Raw genomic sequence first — 6,800 nt, 5'->3', positions numbered from 1 at the left:
AAGGATTTCACAATTCATTGCCATGTATAATTATATCTCGAAGCTAGCTTTCCTCGACAACAATGTCACGGTTACAAATAGTACACACTTATCAACCAGGTATAAAGTTGACGAATAATGATTAATGAATGACGTAAATGAACTACCGGGAAATCCTTGTCTATTCACATGTAGCTGCGACATTAAAAGACAAATGTCTATTGTACATTTTGTTTTTAAAATAGCACTGTACCTTAAAGAACACCGTAATAAGGTCCATTATTGATTAAAAACAGCCTGTCTGCCGCTTGTCATCGTAAATTTTTCTACCTGTGATTCCAAGCGTACCTCTAAGAAAGTAACAAGTCAACTCATATAAGATAAAAAAGCCTTTAGTCTGATAATCTGTAATACTATTTTGTTTTGCGAAGCATCACTAATAAGGTCTATTTTCATTTGACGTAATTAATTAAATCTTCGTTATTCTTCTGCTCTACGAAGTTGCTTTTCAACACTGAAACTGAAGTCGGCATGTATAAACAAGTTCAATTTCAGACCTAATCGGCATGTGATAAGTGTGCAATTGGACTGGAGTAATCGTTCGATTTAGTGCTCACTGGGTCTGAAGGGTTGACAAGTGGTTGGCGACATTAACAGTGGCACTAAATTAGTCGTTGATAGCAATTAATGCACTTGAAAGTGTTGAGATTCCGCACAAGCCGCAGCCGTGCACAACCGTTTTTAGGTCCTTAATTTTTATAACTTAAAACCAGTCAGTATTATAATAAAATATACTTCTTTAAAACATTTTTATATTAGTATCTGTGCACCTGTAAAAATAACGTTTTGTTATTTTGACGTCTTATCCTATGAAAATAGATAAGGTCGAATAAATAAAAGATGAAGCGTGTAATGTACGTAAAACAAAACCCTGTTTTTGTACAACTCGTAGCAGATATTTTTTAATGCATAAGTATAACTTAATTATATGCCCAATTGCCCACACTCTTAAATAGGCAAACAACTTATATTTATTATACATATAGGCAATATGTAATTTGATATTATTTTATTTAAGAATACTTTGTAAGTATTTAGTTTAATTTTAAGTTATTTTTATTTATTGATTTTTGACTTGTTTTTGTACCATATACATACCATATACTTACATGTATGGGATATTATTTGATTTTATCGATATGCTAAGATTATCCCACGTTATTCCAGAGCAATATTACACCCAAATTTTTCCTTATTTTTTAAATTGTATAGGTAAAGCGAGCTGCAAAATTGCATGGAGATATTAGGAATGGAATTCATTCATAAAGTGGCCGTGCACTTTTACAACTGGATGTACTGTCAACGTCGTATAGGAGGTAGCATCCAAAGTATTCAAACCTACCTACTACTACCTACCTACCTGCTAGAGTTAGACCAAGAAAAGTCTGCAGCGATTTTGACAGCCCACGTAGTGCAAGTGTTATTGACACGTCATCATTTCATAAAATTTGACGATTAAAATGACACTTGCGCTGTGTGGGGTATCAAAATCGCTGCAGACTTTTCTCGGTCTGACTTTACCTTTTTGATATGACGCTGACTGTACCTACCTATAGATATTAAAATTGTAAAATTGATAAGCTAGGTACTAGGTACATACCTACGTAGCTCTATTTGCGAAAACGAGCGATTGGTTGAGTTGACATATTTGACATAGAACGCGTAAAGCCTAAAATAAATCCGTCTCTATAACGTCCCAGAAACTAGGAATTTCGTCTATGTAATAAGTTCCAGGCCCCTGTTTTACCACTGTGACAATTACCACCTGACAATGACAAATCGTCGTACATTTCGGTCCAACAATATGTGTTGATGTTGTGTAGGTACTGTTGCTACTTATCTTATCGATCCAGAAATGTACAGGAAATTGTCAGTGTCTGCCGTATTCGAACTTCAAGATATTGACAATAAGAGACGACACGTACTAGATCCATTCTAGATACGTTATAGTTTTAGATATCAACTAGTTCTCTTTTGCAGCGCAATTCGGGCAACCAATGTCACTTTTACGTTAGCTAGAGTAAGATATCTATTAGATGTGAATTGGTTCTCTAAGTCATATCCTGTGGAAATCGTTCAACAGTATCTCCAGAATCGCGCAAATGTCAAATTTGACAGGTTAGATCTTAAACATATCGTTATCGTATCTTGGTGATGTCTATTTAAATGATATCTAATAGATATCTATTTCAAAATCCGAATCGGGCCCAGGGTATCATTTGTCTGGAGGTGAAATAGGCGCCGGTAGTTCCTATCGACGGACGGGGTGACACGACCGTCGAGAGTAATATACTCCATGTTTCCGGGAGTCAGCGCGGGCCGGGATGCCACCCATCTGTTGCACAGGCCATTCAGTTTTATAGGTTATTGGTGGAGCGGAAAAATAAAAACTGTTGATATGAAATTGTGTCCTATGTAACATAAACAAGACATGAAAATATTTGTTTTGACAAAAAAATACATACATGCAGATCCCTTTGTTTGACATAATTATTGAAAGTCATAATGTAATGATTGTCAGATTATCATTAGTCATAATGCTGAAACCGTTAGCTTTTCAGGATTTTCGCAAGGTTATCCTATAGATGGGTTAGGTTAGGTTGGTTTTATGGTAATCCTGAAAAATTTTCGCGTTTCTGAGAAAAAGCAAATTATGACTAACAAAAATTCGGACAAACAATATTATGACTTAAAACTTTATGAGAAACAATAGAGACCCACATACATGTTATGCGATATTTTCATAATAAACAACCTAGTATAAAATACCAAGTAGCAGTTACAATATTTTGTACCTCATACTCAATGAATGTGTCCTCAATTTGTTCCATTTTTGCAATGAATGTAGGTATATCACACCTGAACCTGACTAATAATAATCGAGACTACCAATGTTAATGGTTGTATAATTATATCTTGTGTTTTGAATTAGCGTTACTACTTACAGCTTAATTTAGTTGAGCATCTAAGCTATATAAAAACGTTAGACGCAAACAGATGTCTTTTCATTTCGAAGCCAGCCTAGTTACGAGTAAATTTAATTCTTACCTGGGACATTCGCTGCATTTATCCTTTAATCCCGGCGACCTCTAACTGGGTAGAGTTTATTTCATTCGTTTCCCGGTAACTGCAGTAGCACTGCAACAAAGTATTTATGTTGGAGCAACGCAAATAAAATTACAATAATATCCTCGACCTCATCGTCAATCTCCAGGCAGGTTAGGTTGCATTGCAACCCAATAATTTGCATAAAACAACATAATTCGTTTGTTTTAAGGCGAGGTATGCCCGAGGAAAATTTTCAGATTCTGTCAAATTACCCCATTTCACACACAAGCACACTTCACGCACACTACCTCACTTTACTGGGACAGGTCAGTGACCCATCCTGTTTTTTTTTTAATGCAAATGAGAGTATTTTGAGTTTCGTGTTAACCACTAGCCTCCTTTGAGGAAGAGAAACTCTAAAAAAGTTCCATTGAAAGAAGGAAGAGAAACAATATATTTTATCTTACTCTCCTTGTCTGTTCATGTCACATGTGACGTATTTAAATGTAAATTAACTAAAATCGAATTCATTAGATACGCGTACTAAATAAACCGAATAAATACAGAAGTCGTCAGATGAAAAACGTTATTTAGGTACTACTCTATTCAATAGGGCTTTCGATAAGGCTTAATGACAATTTCATTGAAATCATATGTGTATTCCGATGATCTTATTATTATATAACTTACTTACCTTAGCGTAGCTTCAATCTGTATATATTTAGTTGTAGTACCTAGCTAATAAGAAAATTTTTCATGCTTATTCAAGTGAAATTTAGGGGAGAGCGGGGACAGACGTAACGGCGGGTGGAAAGGAAAGTAACTATTGCTCTGTAGGTTTATCTAATAAACAAAAATACCACTCCGCTGCTATTAGGTGATAGACAAAGGCGCCCCCTTCACTTGCATTTAGTCGAAACGGGCGCCACGTGGTTGTGTGAGAGGACGCAACGTGATTTTTCGAATCAAAAGTACGTTTTTTCGACTTTTAGTTATTTTATCTTTACGTTGTATTAAAATACATACATTTTCTGGGTATTTGCATATCTCCTAGAGTGGCATTGTCCGGCTCTCGGTCTCTACGGTAAGTGGCGGGGAGCCGGGAGACGGACAGACATAACGAGCCGTTGAATGGCGGCGCCTCAGATTTAACGGTGGGTTGAGGTTGAGTGGCGCGGCCATTTTGGAAAAATATACGTGAAGTGGTGGGGCCTCCAGGGTGGTCGCGCGTTAGAAATATGACCATTTCTCAAAAAATATGTATGAATTATATATATTAACTATGTATTATTGAATTCAGCATAAAATGGTTTATTTGATTGTATACCAATGAATTACATTCTATTTTATGTGAATTATGCTGGACTTGATCAAATCTCATATTATTACCAATTTTTTTCTACTTTCATGTATAAAAATACGTATAATTAGGAAATAAAACAATTGATTGTAGAAAAAGCAGTTTTTATGACAAAACAATACATTTAATATGATTCACACAGTTCTAACAAACTTTATTTTACGCGGGAATTCGACCGTTAAGGAATACCATCCTTGTTTATTGACGAATGCATCTTGCAAGAGTGAGCAAGCAAGGCATAGTTTTAACGGTTTTATTTTAGGCGCGAAATACGATGTCGCACAGAGGCCGGGAGACGGTCTCTGCCACTCACGGGCTTGTTATGACGGAACCGTCTCCCGGTTCGCCGCCAATTAGGGAAGTGTCCGGCTCCCGCCCTCTGCCACGCAGGGGCATATTTAAAAAAATGGCCGCGCCATTTCTCCTACTCTTCAACCGGAGGCCCTGCCACCAGAAGGGATATTGATTATTGATTAGCTTGATTGCAATTTATTTTCTCGAGCACGTTCCGTTTCAAAGATATCTTTCATGTTTTCAGAAAAATGCGGTCGGGTACAAAAGTAACAAAGCCGTACAGGTACAAAAGTAACATTTACATCCCATACAATATATACCTATATCTAATATGGTGTCACATGCTTAATGCGTCAATGATGATTTAAACGATGTATGCCATATTTGTGAGTGAAAAAACTCTGACCCTGAATTATCTGAGTAGAAAACATGTTTATAACAGAATAATTGATCTCATCACTTGAAATAAAAATTCGGGCAAGTGCGAGTCGGACTCACGCACGAAGGGTTCCGTACCATATAAAAAAAAAACAAAAAAAAAGCAAAAAAAAAACGGTCACCCATCCAAGTACTGACCACTCCCGACGTTGCTTAACTTTGGTCAAAAATCACGTTTGTTGTATGGGAGCCCCATTTAAATCTTTATTTTATTCTGTTTTTAGTATTTGTTGTTATAGCGGCAACAGAAATACATCATCTGTGAAAATTTCAACTGTCTAGCTATCACGGTTCGTGAGATACAGCCTGGTGACAGACGGACGGACGGACGGACGGACTTAATATTGATTTATTTTCTTAAAATGCTAATGTTTATGTAGTTAAAATGCAAATATTAAAGTGTGTGATCAATAATAATTTACATATTTAATTAGTACTTTTTTGATTTGATATAACTATCATATTATATTAATTACAGCCCACTGTGTCTTGTTACTTTTGACCCACACGTGTTACTTTCTGCACGCCAACGGGGTCATGAGTAACAAAAGAAGATTTTTTAGTCACTCTGGTACTTACATACAAAATACACAATTATAAGGTTAATCAAGATGTTAATGTACAGAACATGCAATGAAGTTATATATGACTACATTAATTTCATCAATATAATAACGGTTAATAACGGTGTCTTTCCGTGACCACAGCTGGTGCAACTCAGCTGAAACGTCGGAATTAAAGGTAAAAACAATGAAATCATATCGCGGTAGACCCGTTTGTGTAATTAAATATAATAACGGTTAGCCAGAAACTAAGGTCAAAGTACAAAGTGTTGCGTTTCTCCCCGCTCTCCCCTACGCATCCAAAATTACTGTCCACCTATGTTCATCACTACATTTTTGCAAACATATCGTTATCTTCATCAATAAATAATGTCCTGGCAGGGTGGAAATTTAATTTTGGCGGATTGTTTTTCTCTGCATCTGACTGTACAGCTACGCCAAATTTTTGGTAAACTTACGGTTATATGTTCAGAATCTGAATCTGTGTAGTTATTTAGTACGAAAATACTGAACGAAGATATATGGACATTCCTCTGGTCCTTGAACTACGTCCAAAAGAGAGGTATGGGCACTGTGAATTACATCTCGCTTTGTGTGGTAGGACACAGCACAGCGGATGTCATTCCAGATCTAGAGCAGAGCTCAACCTTACAGAAATCTGCAGCCAAATAACACTAGATCCTACTCATAGTATTGTTCCTGCCGGTGAGTATGGTTATCAACGAGGGTGCGGAGGGTTAGGCACGGCAACGCGCATGTACCTAACACCTCTGGAGTTGCAGGCGTCCATAGGCTACGGAGACTGCTTACCATCAGGCGGGCCGTATGCTTGTTTGTCATCGACGAGGTATAAAAAATAAAATTAAATATGCACAGAATATAATTTAACTAGAAACTTTGTTTTATTTTATAGTAAATTTGGATAACAATCGATACATAGACAATCACAGTAAACCAGTCCGCAACGGTATTGGCCTGTAAGCCTCGTAGGCAAGTATATCTCGGCCTCACGAGCCGCAAAAACTCACTAGGACTGAGGCTAGACCATAGTCGTTTAT

Source organism: Cydia splendana, chromosome 8, assembly GCF_910591565.1.
Source record: "Cydia splendana chromosome 8, ilCydSple1.2, whole genome shotgun sequence".
Taxonomy (NCBI): Eukaryota; Metazoa; Arthropoda; class Insecta; order Lepidoptera; family Tortricidae; genus Cydia; species Cydia splendana.
This window is presented reverse-complemented; position numbering follows the sequence as displayed.